Source organism: Thermobia domestica, chromosome 15 (genome assembly GCF_964235325.1).
Source record: "Thermobia domestica chromosome 15, izTheDome1.hap1.1, whole genome shotgun sequence".
Classification (NCBI taxonomy): domain Eukaryota; kingdom Metazoa; phylum Arthropoda; class Insecta; order Zygentoma; family Lepismatidae; genus Thermobia; species Thermobia domestica.
The window spans coordinates 88091319-88108804 of NC_137468.1; the positions used below are offsets into that span (position 1 = coordinate 88091319).

The following is a 17486-nucleotide window of genomic DNA, read 5'->3' on the forward strand; positions in this document are numbered from 1 at the left end:
CTGGTAAGTGATGTTTCTGCTCATTGCAGTCTGCAAGATGCGAACAGGACTGACAAGTGAATGAATACCTATAAAAATGGATCGTAGTGAGCACTTGGACCCTTCGACTATCCCATATTGACAAATCGATCAAGCGACATTTAAACGGATTTCAGAAGACAACTTAAGACACTTGGCTCTCTGAAACGGATAAAATTACGATGATATTTACAGCTGTTTCAGGTTGGTGATAATGGTGCACTAACATTTATGTGTTTGTCGTCAGAGATTATTCGAGTAAGCAAGTTTAAATAATCCTTGTAGATGAAACTATTTTTGATGCAATTATATTAACTTTGTAATTGTACTCTAAAAAGTACAGCTGAATTTAATATCATTGGACCTACATACACAATGATAAATCATCTGTGTCTCTGTTCTTAACAGAAATTTTAAGTTTATAATAAACGACATAGTAATTCAATAACGGTTTCGACAAAGCGACATAAATGTATAATTTTTCAGGTAATATACGAAAAAAAAATACTGTGAAAAACTGGAGTTATTAATTTTCACATATTTCTTACTAAAACGTCGATATTAATAGTGTCACTTTACCGTGAAAATATACAGAGCTTATCTGGTAATTTCGGACGCCAGCTTTTTACTATAAAATGTCCTCCTTTTTTAAAGAGCATAACACATTAGAAACATCCGAAGTGCCGTTTTCGTTTATCGAAAAATTGCTAAACATAATTGAAAAAATGTTAATAATCCCGCAACTACATACTGAGGTTCGGTATGTTAGTAGTACAACGTGTTGTTGAACGGCAGAATACTAGAATTGAGATAGACCCAACATTTCAAAGATCAGGTGTTGCCAATCCTCCACGTAGTCATCAGCTGACATGATGTCTTCAAAAAGCTTCACCCACTTTTAAACGTATTCATTTGTATTGGCCTTCAATAGACCCTTTCCTCATCAAACTTTGGGTTGGGTGAGGATTAGTTTAATGATGCATAAATTATATGATTTTATAGTTTTAAATTTCTTATTGGTTTCAACTATTTTTTTCTCAAGCCACTAAAGGTTCCACGAACAATTTGCGTTATATCTCTCTCCATTGGTCTATTTGCTATCGTGTGTGCTTTTTGTTCATGTGGTTCCCGCTTCAATTCCCAATAGGAGAAAACAAACAATAATTACACTTTCATTAATGATCCGCTTCCTTTAGCCTAAAGGAAATAACTATATGACCTTAAACTAAAATAATTCACTTCTCATTTACAATTTGAGCCATATCCTTCTCTTTTGTAGAATTGTTGGAAGAATATTGACAGTAGGCGCCTTTGGTGTGGAAGATCCGGGTTCGATTTCCGGCGGGAGCTCATATGATTCGTATTCCACGTTAATTAGTAGGTCCACGTCTCATATAGCCTCGCTGCTGAACGGGACGTTAAACTCAACTCAACAACAAGAATACAGATATGATACGGAAGACAATGATTTTAAGCAATCTCTCTCTTACTTGGTTATCAAATAAGTATTTGCCAGTATAACACGTCATCAGGAGTTAAACAAGTACTAGTATCAGTTGTGCATCATGTGAAGGAATCTGGTTATATTGAAAGTAACTGAATGGTATGCAGCCGACCTCACATTGAGGTATAGTTAGGTTGTATACTCCAAAGGATCAATTTTGTATACAATACAAGCTCCATCAACAAACTTGATTGCTAATGTTTCACTACATCCTGGCCAAGCTTGATGGCAATCCGAGATCCTCGTAGCTACGAGGGCCATTTGGAAAGTGGTATCCATTTGTGCAACAAAGACACAGTAGTACATATTAACAAATATACACATTTTCGTTGGAAAGAGCATACTTTACACTACTTCTCCACATAATCACCAAGCAAATTGAGGCATTTGTCATACCGTGTGACGAGTTTTTGTATTCCAGCGTCATAGTCCTCCGCCGCCAGCGTATTGAGATACGTAGTCACGCCTCGTTTAAGTTCTTGAGCGTGATGCCACTCCATGGACTGTCGTTTACTCTCAGGTGATGCATAACAAACCCATGTTTCGTCCCCTGTAATTATGCGATTCAGGAAAGAGTCTCCTTCATCGGAATAACGTCCCAGAAACGTCAGTGCTGCAGCCATACGCTTGGTTTTGTTTTAATCTGTGAGCATGCGAGGGAACCATCTTGCACAGATTTTTGAATAATGCAGATGGTCTTTGACAATTTCATGAAGAATTGTTCGAGACACATTAGGAAAATGTTCACAGAGTTCATCAATTGTGAGGCGCCGATCGTTCCTCACGCATTCGTCTACTGACCTCAACAGTTCGTCTGTAATGACAGATGGTCTCCCTGAACGCTCCTCGTCGTGTGTACCCCCCCTCCCCAGGTTGAAGTTGCGACACCAGCGCCGAACAGACGACTCTGTCCATCACATTGCCTCCTTTAATCGGCGATGAATTTCACAAGGTCGAACGTTTCGTGCATTAAGAAATTTAATCACGACCCTGACTTCACAACTGGCGGAGTTCTCAATTTGTTTAATCATTATAAACGAGCACAGATACAACACAGGCACTACCAACGTCACGCAACCTCGCATAGAGCAGACAGACAAGCCACTGACCGGTCTGACCTTGCCCAGCGGCTCTTCGAGTCGTCAGCGCTTCATGCGGCGCAAACGGGTACCACTTTCCGGATGGCCCTCGTCATAGCGTACGGTCTTGGGCAAGGAAAAATCTGGGTTCTATTCCCGGCGGGAGTGCATGCCATTCGGAGCCCACGTTAAGCTGTAGATCTACGTCTCATTAGCCTTGCTGCTGAAAAGGACGCTAAATTCTGCTCCATAGATCCATTGAAAAGGATCCATCAAATAGTTTTTGAGAATTTTAGTCTCCTGGACAGACATGGGGACAACGTAGATATATAAGGGAATATAGTTAAATCAAATTGCTATTCTACCTACTGGATAATTGAATACTATGAGTAACAGCACATTGTAGTTGTAATGTTTTTTTTTTCTTAATTGTAAAAGAATGGGACATAATTAGCAAAGAATAAAGCAAAGCAAAAACCGCACACGCCTTTGCCCATCTCCATTACTACAAGAAAAATATACTAGAAGATCTTACTTGAATAATGTACAACGTTGTTAGCTGTTTCAAATTTTCACTGTCTCTTCACACATAACTTAAAAAGAACATTATTAATGTTTAACAATACTACGCAAAAGTCATGTTCATTTTGTTTGTTTGTGAACAACACACAAAATATATTACGTTCTCAATTTGTTGAAGAAGTATTTACAAGCACTACAAAAATTTTCCATCGTTCAAAATGAAACTAACATAGTGTCTGACAGCTAAATCACGTCACTTTGAAATCTTTCTGAAAGCGTTACGCAACATAGAGTGACTAAAAATACCTGATTATCACTTTAATTTGTTACATACGGGCAATACCGAACTTCTAGTATTTGTATGCAGTACATTGCTATGCAGTTCTTTGATTTTCTACGTCCTGATGTCATGTTTTTGTTGTTTCGTCCTCCACATTGTGTTAAATGTGAATATTTTGTAAACATAATTTCCAGTAATGAACTGTTTAACCTTAAGAGGGAACAAACTTTACTATAGAGCAGAAAGTTGTTATCAAATCTCTTGAATCAGTAAATTTCAGTTTTATTTCTTTAACTCTATGACTTACAAATGAAATTGATCTCTCTATACCTTTCCAAAGTTCATGAGGAACATTACTTGTTTTGTCTTCAGGGGCGGATCCAGGGGGGCGATTGCCCCTCTCCAGAAGAGAAAACTTTCTTATTTTATGTATAAATAAAACCCATCCCAGAGTTTGGAGCTTTTAAAAGTGACTCTAAGTAGCAGTATTACAACCCACCGCCCTCCCCCCAGAAGTACGTCCTGGCTCCGCCTTTGTTTGTCTTATGATGCAAACAACCTTTCAGAGGTAATATAGAACAAAAAATGAATTGTAATAGCAAGTATATAGTGTAAAATTAACCCTTTCGAAATCTAATGGCCAAAATAACACATACGGGGTTGTCACTTGCTTATCCTCTGCTGTGTGAACGCTAATTAAGATATCGGGATGACTTTTTCTATACCAAATATGGTTGGACCATAGTTCATTTTGATTGTATTTTTTTCTCTAAGTGTTGGATTTCCTTCTGAAATTTGAGCCCAAAGTAAAAAAATCTTCAATTTTCAAATTTCGAAATTTCTTTCTTTAGTTTTTTCAGTATAACTTCCTTCGTTTTAGAGAGATTTAATTAGGACTTGTCAGATATGTGTCCCATATGGATACCTAAGTTTTTAGACCAATTTGAACAACTCACAATCAATGTTGCCAACTAGGGAAATTAAAATGTTCCTATTTTTGGTAAAACAAAATCGAAAATTTCAACATTTATGTTGATAAATCATTATATATATGTACGAAGAAGTCAACTTACGCCACTTGAACATCAGTCCTTACTAAACAAAAGCAAGTACAGATCGTTATAATTGGTTAATTAGGGGACGCACGAAAAATTCGAATTTAGGTTGTAAACCTTGTTTTTTTTCTTTTTTTACTATTTTGTTTACCATAATCAATGTTGTTTTTAACAACAAGCTTCGACAAGCTTAGATATCAAAACGAAACTTGTTGGATATATTAATAGTGTACCAAAGTTTATTTTATTAGAGGTTTCGTCTGTCTGGTAGCAGCGTTTCCAGTCATAGAAAAATTTAATTCCCTATTTTATGCTAAATATTCTGATAAAAATTGCTAAAAATTCTAAAAAATGCTAAAAATTAGCTAAATATCCCACTTTCTCTCTATAATTTCCCTTTCTGTTGTTGGCTATATTGGGACAAACGTACCAGTATCGGAAAGCTTCATCGTTGGCCTACACAATGCACCATAGAAAGTTTCACTTGGATAATTAAGGGAAGTACAGTTGAGGTTTACAGTAGACCTTGTTCTCTAAGTAAGTGCAAAGATATTTGTGATTTTTCTAGGTAGAAAGAATATTTATTTTAAATAACATGCTTAGTTTATTAGATATCGGTATGATACTTCTTGGATATATTAGTGGTGTACCAAAGTTTAATTTAAGATAGTTTGTGTTTGTCTGATAGCAGTGTTTCCAGACACAGAAAATTTTAATTCCCGATTTTAGGTGAAAAATTTGGATAACATTACATTATTCCCTCTATAATTTCCCTCTTGTTGGCTATATTGGAACAAACGTACCAGTATTTAAAAGCCCCGTCTTTGGCCAACACAACGCACCGTAGAAAGCTTCAATAGGATAATTAGGAACGCTGCACCACCTCTGTGTTGCATACTCACGCTACAGGTAACGCGCTTAAGCCATTCAATAAATACGATTTTCAGAAATTGATCTTTTACACTTTCTGTATGTCTAACACTTTCGTATCCAGTTTATTATGTTCTGAGAAAGGATATTCGTAGCGCACACAATCTATATTTATGTATGACACAAGACTAAATGGAGTTTTAAAATAAGATCATTTCCTTTGAATTTTAGAATATATCATATTATAGCAAAACATGGCAATCCGTGAGTAATAATACTTCCAAACAGTCATGATAGTAGATGTCACTTCCTGTGCTGCCTGCCTGACGCTGACAGATGTCCCCACCGTACAGGCAAGTTTTCAGATCTAAAACTATTGTGACGATTTAGTAACAACAAATTGTTTCAATTAAGAATTTTACATTTCTGGGCTTTCGGCATCTATGATCATTTAGCCCGTAACGTATCAGGGATAACGTCCCTCGGCAAGTACACTATTTGGGGAAAGGGAAGCGGCCTGGGAGCTATAAGTTAGGTCCCACCCTGGCATTTGCCTGTTGTGAATGAGGAAAAACCTCATTCAGGCTGATTGGCCTTTAAAAGCTTTTTACACACTTTCGACCTTCGATCGAGTGCCCCCACCGGGAATCGAACCCGGGATCGCTCGTACAGAAGGCAAGAGCATTAGCGACTACGCTACGCGAGGCCACAAATTGTTTCAATTTGCACTTCAAAATAGGATAACCTGAAGTCTCCAGCGTTCTGAAGGCTTAAGAGTAACCATTGTATGTAAAATGTATTTTTAAAAAAATAAACTCATTTGTCCTTTATCTTAAGGTAGTGAAATAACCATCTCAAGTCTCATGAAGGGAAGATAAGTTTCTACAATTTATCACTTTCAATTTACAGTCTCTCAACAAGACAAAATTAAACATACACGCATGTAAAGTGTCGTAAATAGAAGATCAAAGCATCATTCTCTTCAGTAACAACTGTGTATCTAAGAATCATTAATTAATGACTAGTTGAATGTAGTGACAACCGCAGAAAATGTACTGTCTTCTCCCCGCACTCCCCCCGCATTATAACAGAAAATGTTGTGTTATAATGTAGGTCAAGTAATATAGAACTGTCATTTTCGGTATGCAAAAAATACCTGCACCTTAGTGGCGGATTTAGCCCTTGGCCGGGGAGCCTAGGCCTCCAGATTTTGAGCAGCAAAAATAATTTAAGCTATTAGTCTATTTATATATTTTTTTAAAGTTTATAGTAAACTCATGATATACGTATTATAGTCTGGGTTTTAACTGCCCCCCAGTTTTTACCTTCTAGATCCGACACTGCTAAGCCTGCTCCGCAAATTTTCCCTCTCTCCCCTCCCCTCACTCCCACTCCAAATTAAAGCTAGCGTTGTCACTGGTTATGTAGTATTTAACAGGTTGATTTTACAGGTACTTACTTCTTACACCAATAAATTGAGCACCTATGTTGTGCTACTTCCTTCGAACAAGGATATTCAGCTGCCATTTGTAGGTTGTTTAATATTATATACGAAACACAAGAAGTAAACAATCTTGGAACATTCCAAACGAATATTGAGGTGACAAATCTGCGTGTGTTTTCTGTCTATTATTAAGAGTAACGAAATGGAATTTCCAACAGTTAAAAAAAAAAAAGTCCTTTGTATGATTTTCCACTAACTTGAAAATGTAAAGTGCAAGCAAGTCAACTGTACTAATCGTAATGCTATGCAACATTTTTATCTTCATAATTTATTACTAGAAGGAAAAATATTACGATATTTACAGTACTCCTACGTTAAAGGATTTCCTGTCACACAACTTTGTACACATTTTTTCTTTTTAAATAAGAAAAAAGGCGGTACGTATCTAAACGACTTTCAAACATTTACTCTGTTTATGAACTGTATAATTGGGATCAGTAAATTTTAAGTTAAGTCTTAACGTACACAGCAAAAGATGACGGTGTTGAAACAACTTAATTTTAAGACAGACCAATAATCCCACTATGAATACCACTTCAGTGAGTTATTTCAATACAAAAGGTCCCGGAGTTACGGTTAACACAGACCTGGTGTAACGATTTGACACAAACACGGTCTTGAGCAGTGTGAAAATACTACTGAGACGGTGTTTTAAGAAATAAGATGAATGAGCGAGGGACTGCGAAAATGGGAAGGAATGTCTTGCTAGTAAACATAATGAACACAGAAGGTTATTGAGGTGCTAGGCCTAATATAAATTCGTAACTGTACTATTTCTCAGTCGAAACGTCATATTTACCAACAATATTGACTTAGAAAATGTATCATGGTCGCTTGAAAATCCCAATTTTGAAATAGATACACCTATACTCAGTGGCGTATTTACAATTTTGTTTCGGAGGGCTTTGCTAACTTCATTCCTGGAAATGCAAAAATTCTGCAAGATATTCCATTTACTTTAATATAGCATATAAAATTTCGGAGAGCTTAAGCCCGGAAGCCCCCTCAAATACGCCACTACCCATAATGTAATTTAAGCCTGCCTTCCAAGGATATCATAAATATCTCTTAACTTACGTTGAGAATTTATTAGTTTTTTAAAAAGGAAAGTTGGATTTTATACCCAGTAACAAACAACATATTATATTTCTTGTAAACTTTCACGAAAACAATTTTGTCCCCCCTTTTTTTTTTAATTCACAAACTTGTGTTGAGCACGGGGTTTAGTTAAGACGTGAACCTTTAGCTGTATGGGAACAGACCAAATCTATTCCCACTGTAGGGACACTGGTCTTCAATCAAAGGTGAATATATCTTCAAAAGGTATCACGATTATTAAAATGTATTATATAACTACTTTACAAGTGTATGTAACTGCTTTACAAATGTATTATATAACTGCTTTGTCATACTTCTACTTTTCGCACATACACCATCCTTCTAAATGTGCATGAGAGTATACTTAGATCTGAGAATAATGTAATTTCAAGAAGTTAATATTATGCTACTCATGTGAAATATCTTCAACGTATTTTTATCCTAAATCTAGTTCGCGATTTGTTTCTATTGTATAATATCCTTAAATAGTTAGTCAAGAAACTGGAAAGTCCTATGATAAGAAATAAGTATATTATCCTTGACGTGCCTCTCTGAAGTCATTGATAAGTTGTGAAAATGGTCTTTAAGTTGTGTTTATTCTGTGTTTTTCGACTGTAGAAGAGGATGTGTGCTAAAGTTTATTTGTGCTAATTTGAACAGTGTTTTATGTAGAAGGTTGTATGGTGAAATGTCTATATTACGTACTTTCAATTGTTATGTAATCAGGTGCTAATTGAACACTAGGATGTTCAAATATCTCCTCTCAGGAAATTTAATTATTCAATTGTATTTACATCTTGTATTTTTAAATACGTGATTTTATTTTTTTAAAATTTGTTTCATGCTTTTCTTTCTTTACTTTTTTACTTTTTGCTTCCTTCTTTCTTTCTTTCACATTTCTTACTTTTATTTAAAAATATGAATAACAAATAGTCACTGAACCAAATGACACAAGTTTCAAAAGTAAAATATTTTCAAATCACTTAATGTAAAATGTGCTGTATTAAAAATAGTTTTATAGTTTTCTTTTTTGTTTTGTTTTACTACGAAATCATTATAAATTAACTGCGGGATTTTAATATGAAAATTTGTAAAATATATAAAATATATATATTTTAAATTTATTAATTTTACTACTAGTTAATAGTTTACTATTCATAATTGTTATTTTAATTATTACTCTCTTTATGATACGAGGACTGCTGGAAAAGTTTCTGCAAACCACTATTAACAGTGGCGCTACTGTTCCGCTATTATAAAATTCGGAAGAATAGACCTTTCTATGTTTAAATTATCTTTCATTGTTTGTTTAAGCGTATTCGTTTTTTTTTTCTACCAGTTTGAAGAAGTAGGTACCTTAGAAACTGCTGTTCCGAATACATCAAAAAGCTGCTTCTGGCGACACTAATCACCCACAATGCATCTTATTTTTCATATGTAGAAACGAAAAGAAGTCATTACATGTTAAATTAGGTGAGTATGGACAATGAGTCACTAATTAAAACATTTTTACTGAACAAAAAATCAACAATTTGGTGTGATGGGTGGGAATAGCCGTTGTGGTGGTGAAGAATGATATCACGATTTGGGTTTGTTTTACACAATTCATTGAAGATATCTGGCAAGCAAATTGTTGTATATCCCTTTACATTTACATACCTTTGATCTAAATCTATGATAGGCACATGTCCGGTATATCCGAAGAAACAAGCAGATATTTGCTGCTGACATTCCTCAAACGAACGACTTTTGTTTTTTTCGGTTCATTTTGAAACATTCAGACAATGGATTGCCGTATACATACTTTCGGGTTTGTATGAATAGATCTAAGTTTTGCTCTCCTATAACGATGTAGAACACGAGATTTGACTTACCTCGGTTGAATTTTTTTGAAGATTTCCTACACCAATTGACACGAGCTTGTTAATGAGCTTCGGTCAAGTTGTGTCGGATTCGATGACTTGAAAGTTCCCGTACTTTCAGGTTCCATACAGAATCTTAATTATGCATTGTTATGTCAATGTTCAAGAATGTCTGAATCTCAAGGTATATCACAGGACGATCCAAAATTCCACTCAACTTCAACCAATGAATGAAGCCAATAAACTCGTTAAAGGAATTTTGCGAGGAAGACCCGGGTTCAATTCCCGGCGAAAGTTCATGTGATTTCGATCCCACTTTAAACTGTATGTCTACGTCTGATATAGTCTCGTTGCTGAAAGGGACGCTAAACTCAAAATCAAACCAAATCATTAAAGAAGTTATTACTTGGAAGGCGTTTACTGTGCCTTTAATTATGTTTATTATTATTATTATTATTATTATTATTATTATTATTATTATTATTATTATTATTATTATTATTATTATTATTATTATTATCCAACTTCCGCATTTTTTCCTCTTGCTTATTAAGTTTTCGTCTAACGTGAGCCCCTTGCCCGGTAATTCCGGTTCTGAACAACCTTCGAGAAATTTATCACTGAGAAATCTACGATCATATTGAAATTCGGCAAACCAAATGTACACAATCCTATTGGATGGTGCTTATCTTCAACAGGCAAATGAAGCCATTCCATGTATTGTTCGTTGTTAAACTATATCTACATTTAAAATCATAAAAGAAAATCATTGCTCGAATATGTACACGAGAAACTGCCAAAACTATTTCTTCAAACTGTTGTGAAAAATATACGAGTGGGTTTACATATATAAGATAATCGAATATTTAAACATAGGTCTATTTTTCCGAATTTAGTAATAGCGGAACACTAACACCGCTGTTAGTGGTAGTTTGAAGAAGCTTTTCCTACTGCCCTCGTAAGGCCTTTTTACACTGGGCATAATAATAACATACATAAAGATAGAATTAATCAAACAAAAATATAGAATAATATAATAATATTAATTTTTTATCTAAATTTTCTCAACTAGGAATACCATGTCTATAATTGAGAAAAAAGATAATAACCCCTCGTACTTGAACAACATTTACAAATAATTAAATAAAGAATTATAACGAGAATGTATCACAATGAGAAAGAATATTAAATGGAATCAGAGTGAATACAATTAGCATGGGCGAAGAGCATCGATTTGACATGGGCCATAAAGTCGCACATGAAAAAATAAATCATTTCTGGAAAAGGATGATGCGTCTTATACTCTCGACTTTACAAAAATTTACATTTCTTCACATCGTATATTGTTAAAAATTGTGGTGAGTTCTCATATTGAAATAACGATAATGTAACAATAGCATTGTAGAAACTCACCGTACTGTACAGTAGACACTTTAAAGTTATCTATCAATAGCGTTGTCGAAACTAACTTTTCGGCAGTTAAAAGAAAGCTTCCTTTAAAAGTAGGTAAAGCACACAATTCTAACCTTAGTTTTTCAATAATGATACTATAATTTGTATTTACAATATGAATATTAAAAATGAATCTAGCTATTATACTTCCCTGAATTTTCAGGTAAATGATTACTGATACATTTTCTTCCACCTAGTGGCGGATCTGGCCTGAGGCCGGGAGGGCCTAGGCACCTCAATTTTTTGAGTGAGAAATAATGTAAACTATTACTTATATATTTTTGAAAGTTTATAGTAAACTCATGATATACCTATCATACTGTGGGTTCTGTCTACCCCCCCTCCCCCCAGTTTTTATCTTCTAGATCTGCCACTGCTTCCGTCGGGTTTTATTCGGGTATTATCTTTTTTTTTTCTTTTCTTCTCCAAATTTTAAGGCACGATTTATTGTATGCCTGGCGGCTTATTTTCGGGCCAGTATAGAATATCGTTATTTTTAAAATTTTATTTACTTATTTATTTATTTTGAAAAATGACACGATAATTCAATATACACAATAGATACATTAATACAACTGTGCAGATGAAAGCCTCAGGTGCATAGTAAAGTTGTAATTTATTATATTAATGATAATAATGCATTTCTTTTTGACGTTTTCAATTATTAATATAATGATGAAAAGTGTTTATGGCTCATGATAATTTGAAGATCCTAATCCATGTTACTTTTACCCATTTCTGCTCACTCTTAACAAAGATGATTCAAGAAGGTTGAGTCATATGAATTATGGAATTAAAGATTTAAGTTGTTGATAAACTTAAGTTGAATAGCATTTTTGAATGAATTATTTCTAATTAATGACAAGATAGTTGTACTAAAACTAGTTTTCGGAAAAATAAACACGTGAAGAGACCTTGTGAACTTAGCAGCTACTCAGAATGAAAGTCCATGAAGATCTATAGTTAGAACTTCCCGAGTTGATCATTGTAATTGTGTAAAGTTGAAAATTTGATTGCTTGTAATGTTTCACACATAAATGAATGCTTGAAGAGTTTGTCAAATTGCAAATAACCATATTTCGAGAAAATTTGGGAGACGTTTGCCTAATAATTGCCATAAAAGAACGTAATACCTACTTTTACTTTGATCAGAATTTCCAAATAATAAAGAAAAAGAATGTAGAGGATTTGAGAAAAACGCTCAACAAAGTTAATCAAGATAACTTTTTAAATAGATTCGTTATTTAAAAACATATTTTATTTCCTATTTAATTAATTTACTTTTTATTTTTTATTCTATTTTAGATATACAAGACTGCGAGGAAACAATTATTTACACTGAAATAATTAAAAATTAACAAAAATAGAAAAACAGCTATAACAGCTATAATAATTTGGAAAGAAATGGAACAAACTCGGGAAGGTTCTATTTATGAATGCATTATCCTTGAATTAGTCTGGCAGAACTGAGGAAGATTCTTCTTAGCCAGGATGACCGAGCACAAAATTTCAAACCGGATCGTTCAATTGTTAAACAAGGGTGCTAATGAATAGCCTAGCCGAGTAGTAAGATAGGCTCTATATGTGAGAAAAGATTCAGGTAAATATTTCTGGCGTACAATGAAACTGAAAAAAATATTGTAGGAATATGAATTTCGTTATCATGATAAAGGTTGTGGCATATACAGATCATGGGCTTCGTTTGTTTAATTTTTTATACGCATATCTCAGTTACAAACCAGAAATACTGTCACCGGAAATAGATAGAACCTTTTAAACAAGATGAAAGTTCGTAAAAATATTATTGGTAAAAGTGTTCATAGTAGATAAACATAAGTCAACATGGATGTATACACTAAAAGTTAAAATATATATATATATATATATATATTCACCATAATGCCTCGGTAATGCATCAAAATCGTATTCTTCAACGCTAAAGTTTGAAGAGGTTCGATATTTTTTTTCTGAAATAAGTCAGATTTTCTTTCTTCCTAATCCAGACGTCTGCGCTCACTTACGTACAACATATGCATGTCAGAATTGGATAAACGTAGATGAATCACCCGCATACAGCAATTATTATTATCATAGTTAAGGATCCGCGGAATAAGAAGTGTCTGAGGATGCATTCAAACATAAAAGTAATCGTACGAAGTAATTACACGAAAAGACACTCTTGAATTCTGAATTGACTTATGTGTTTAGATTTTGACAACAGCTAAATTGTTAGGTACTTTCAAGACAGTAGAAACCCGATTGTGCCTCAAAACATAGGGGAATCGGTACAATCGTGGATACAAAAACTTCTTTTATGCGTTCAGTCTAGATCGAGCTTTCAATATGTTTGTCATCGAATTCACTGTCACTTTAATCTTAAAAAACGGTCACTGCACTTTCTAAATGCTGTAGTTGTGATTATACTCATTTGGGTATCAATTCAATTAATCGCTTCAAGCATTATGAGACAAATACGTATAATTGACTATGAAGATGACACTGGTAAACCGGTCGTTTCCAGGGATAAAATTTTCGTGGTGTTGTTCAGAAAATAAGTGAGGTGATGACACTGGATGGAACGCCACTAAGACAGCGAGCAGCTTCATTTGTTGCATCTTTCCTCCATTAAGAGCTGTCATGTTTCCCTTTGTAAATCAATATTGAAAACGCAAGTAGTACAGGATTAGTAGAGAGTTGAGAATGGAGATGAAATGTATATTTAGAACTCTTAATCAATTGCACGAAACTGCTTCTCACTATTATCGTTTTTACTCTATGGTTACCAAGGTTAACACCGGAAATTGTTTATTTCTACCACTTCCGGTGTGAATATCACCTCCCTCAACGAACTTGAGTCAATTTTTGACTTTCTAGATCTTGGCCAAAATTGATGGTGATCCACCAAATAGGCTAATTCTTGAGAATTTTATGTCTCCCAGAAGGACGGTCGGACACACGGACAGACAAAGTAAATAGTAACGGAGATTTTGATAAACTAACTCGTTAAAAAACGAAATAAGAAACGCGTGTTCAAATCAACGAAGCCAATAACGTAATAGCTAAGGACTGCGAAACGAATGGTGAACGGAAATCTCCGTTTCAAGGCAGCCAATGTGCGAAAATACTTTTAAGTTAATCGTAACGCGTACAGCTGTCGAGTAACTTTATTAATCAGACCATCATGGGACAACTGCCAGATGGAAACGAGAACCATGGACAACGGGGAAAGTGGGACGTACTTTGAGCTCGTGGTAACCTATTACCATTTCAGAGAAACTTCTTTTTGCTAAGTTTCGTTTCACTTGGAGTTTGGAGCGAGCCAGACAAGAATTCAACAGGATGAGCCTTAATCAGCTATTAAGCACGATACATTTTCGGTCATAATATGGAGTGCCTTCAGCCAGAAGCGTACGCAGGAATTTATTTCGGGAGGGATCCGAACTCAATATGAGGGTATTTTATATTAAAATTCCTACAATTGCCCATAAAATTAGGCTAAATTTACACAAAAGTCCACCCCTGCGTACGTCCCTGTCTTCAGCCCACAGCAGAGCATAAAATCTTAAGTTTGAATCCAATAGCCAGATCAGAAAATTTTGCTCCCATTTTTCCTTCCCAATTTGAAGGGAAACAAAGTACGTCCAGCTATCTATTTCCATAACTAATTATTTGGTCACCAATAGTGATCTGGTCAAAAAAAAAAAAAAAAAAATCGGACCACGGCAACAGAAGGATACCCTATTTTCAGGATGTAGCAAAATTAACATCAAAAAGTTAATTTCCATGTTAAAGAAAAGTCGTCTTTTAATATTCACAGATGATATGCTGAACAGTCGTTGTCAATTTTAATTATCGTCAATTTAAATATGAACCCTCATAGAATACTGTGGGCTGTATCCGATCATGCAGTGAGACGAGGTTCCGGAAAATCTTCCTAGATCTTCTGCTTGCCAGATGGCATGCCCACAACCAGCAGCACACACTAAAGGCAGAAGAAAATAAACTTAAGGAAACACACTGTGTCTTCCATACCATTGTTATCTGCATTCATGGTAAGGGAAAAAAGAGTAAAATCTCAAGAGAAAGTGCTTCGCCTAACCCGAACAAGAATAGAAATCTGTACCTGCTTCCACAGGTGAAAATAGCAGAAGTCGTCGATTATAAACCATACCGGATTAAGGTTTTGAAGAAAAGAAATCGATGGACATTAATTTTTAGTACTGCATTGGCAAATTTTATTCATATCGAGAGAGGGAATGAATTGAACGACAGTGCACAAAAATCAATATGTCTCTTATCAATGTATTGTTTCTGTAGTATGTTTGTTAAATCAACTATCCTTCTGGCTGCGACAAGGCTTTTCTGTCTCACTATCCTTTACATTTTCCATCCTTAGATTCTTATCCTGACATCGTGTTTGATACGGGCTCCGTAATTTTCCTGCTATTTTGCGTCCAAGTGATTGAGATAGGAGTGAGGGAAGATATATTGTTGAAAAAAATATTTCATAGATTTATAAATTTCAAGTAAATTTTATGTATCAGATAAGGGATATAAACTAAAATTTCTCCATCCCACACAATTTAATGGATCAGAATTAGCTTTTAATCACTGTTTTCAGGGTATTCTTCAGACGGACTTTTCATGTTTCTTCTGTTTCAAACAAAGGAAACCTTGTAACGGACGAATCGAAATTTGTTACTTAATTAGCTACTGATTTTGTTAATATTTCTTAAACTAACATTCTTTAAATACCCTACGACATATCATTTAATGGAAGTCAGTGTGGCTTAGTGTTAGAATTTTCATTTCTGGTGTAAGAAATCCTTCGTTGGATCCAAGAGCATGCGAGTTTGTGATGGGATAACACTATGTTGGTGGGGTTTGTCGGGATTCTCCTTTTGTAGCCTCCCATTCACTTGTTCTTTATCATCAGCTTCCATAAGCTTTAGGTCATTAACACAAATCTTAAACTAAAGGTTTGATTGGATCGAAAGATCCCATACATTTCAATCAAAATTTTTCTAGTACGTCTTATTTCTGGAGAAATACATATAGTGCAGCCAAACCTAAACTATCACTTAACTCAGTATGATGTACTTATTCTGTAAAAAGTACGAACACTTGATTTAGAGGCTGCTCAAAAAAAAATTTTGTGGCTCCTGATCCAAAAACTAATTATTGGCCAAGAACGCAATCTTTTGATCCACTTTTTAAATCATGCCTAAAATTCTTGTTTAACCCTCATTTCGAAAATTTTCATTCAGTTGGAACAGTGTAAGTCCTAAAAGGATTAAGTACTTTGTGTTTTTCACAGCTGAGATGAATAGTTTCAGTCCAGGTACAGAGGTCGATAAAAACTCGTGCATTTTATTTCAATATTTTGCTGAAAATTGACATAACACTGCACACCAAAATTGCACTTATTTGTACCACGTATACATCTATTTCATTATACATATTGATTACGGATCCTGAATGAATATTAACAAGGAAAAAAAATAAACTTACCTGCTAGCAATATAAAATGCCAACTATACACTTGCTAGTGCTAAATGACACTGAATGTATTACACTTGAAAATCATAAGAAATATCAGCAAAAATCTTAATTAAAATTAAAAAAAGAAGACGATGTTGTGTGACGTTGCCTAAGAATTTCCCAACAGGCCATCCGGTGTTGATTAAGTTGCCAATATAAGTTCCGCTGCTTCACTTGGCAATCGATCCAATAATATCGACCTCTATGACTTCTGTACAGTCATGCATAACCATTCAGTGAGTTGTGCATTGTCTCGAAACTGTGTAATGTGATCTGATCTCTAAAGCAATTGCTTCATTATAGTCACCCTTGCGGTCAGAAAAAAAATCTGATAATATTAGTCTCTAAGTAAGCTTCGGAGCTAATTAAGAAAAGATTGTTTAAAAAAAGAAGAAGAAGAAGAAGAAAATGCTGCAACAAACAATGTTAATAGGATGACTGACATTGAGAGAAGAAATATCTGTAGATTCCTGCTACTGGCGGCTTTCCTGGTTGCTCCTGCTACGGCAGGGAGAACTGCAATCAGTATTGTGATGTAGATTTTCTGTATTGCCATCCAAAATTAAACTGAAATGAAGTTTTTTTTTTTATTTTGTTTATTTCCAGCCAGAAAGAAAATCTAGATCATTCATGGAAATGGTACTGCGTAATGTCCGTACACAAGAGAATGTTTACCAAAATACATAAGCATGATCATCTGT

The 17486-nt window shown here is 34.7% G+C and overlaps 1 protein-coding gene across 1 annotated transcript in view; it reads right to left on the minus strand.

The window, feature by feature from the left end:
* Positions 1–16912, minus strand: part of LOC145671129 (facilitated trehalose transporter Tret1-like) — a 28783-nt gene extending 11871 nt beyond the window's left edge. Inside the window, exon 1 of the mRNA XM_081739925.1 lies at positions 16756–16912. The gene's annotated coding sequence lies outside the window, so the exon portion shown is untranslated. The remainder of the gene's footprint in view (positions 1–16755) is intronic.
* Between the last annotated feature and the right edge of the window lie 574 nt (positions 16913–17486).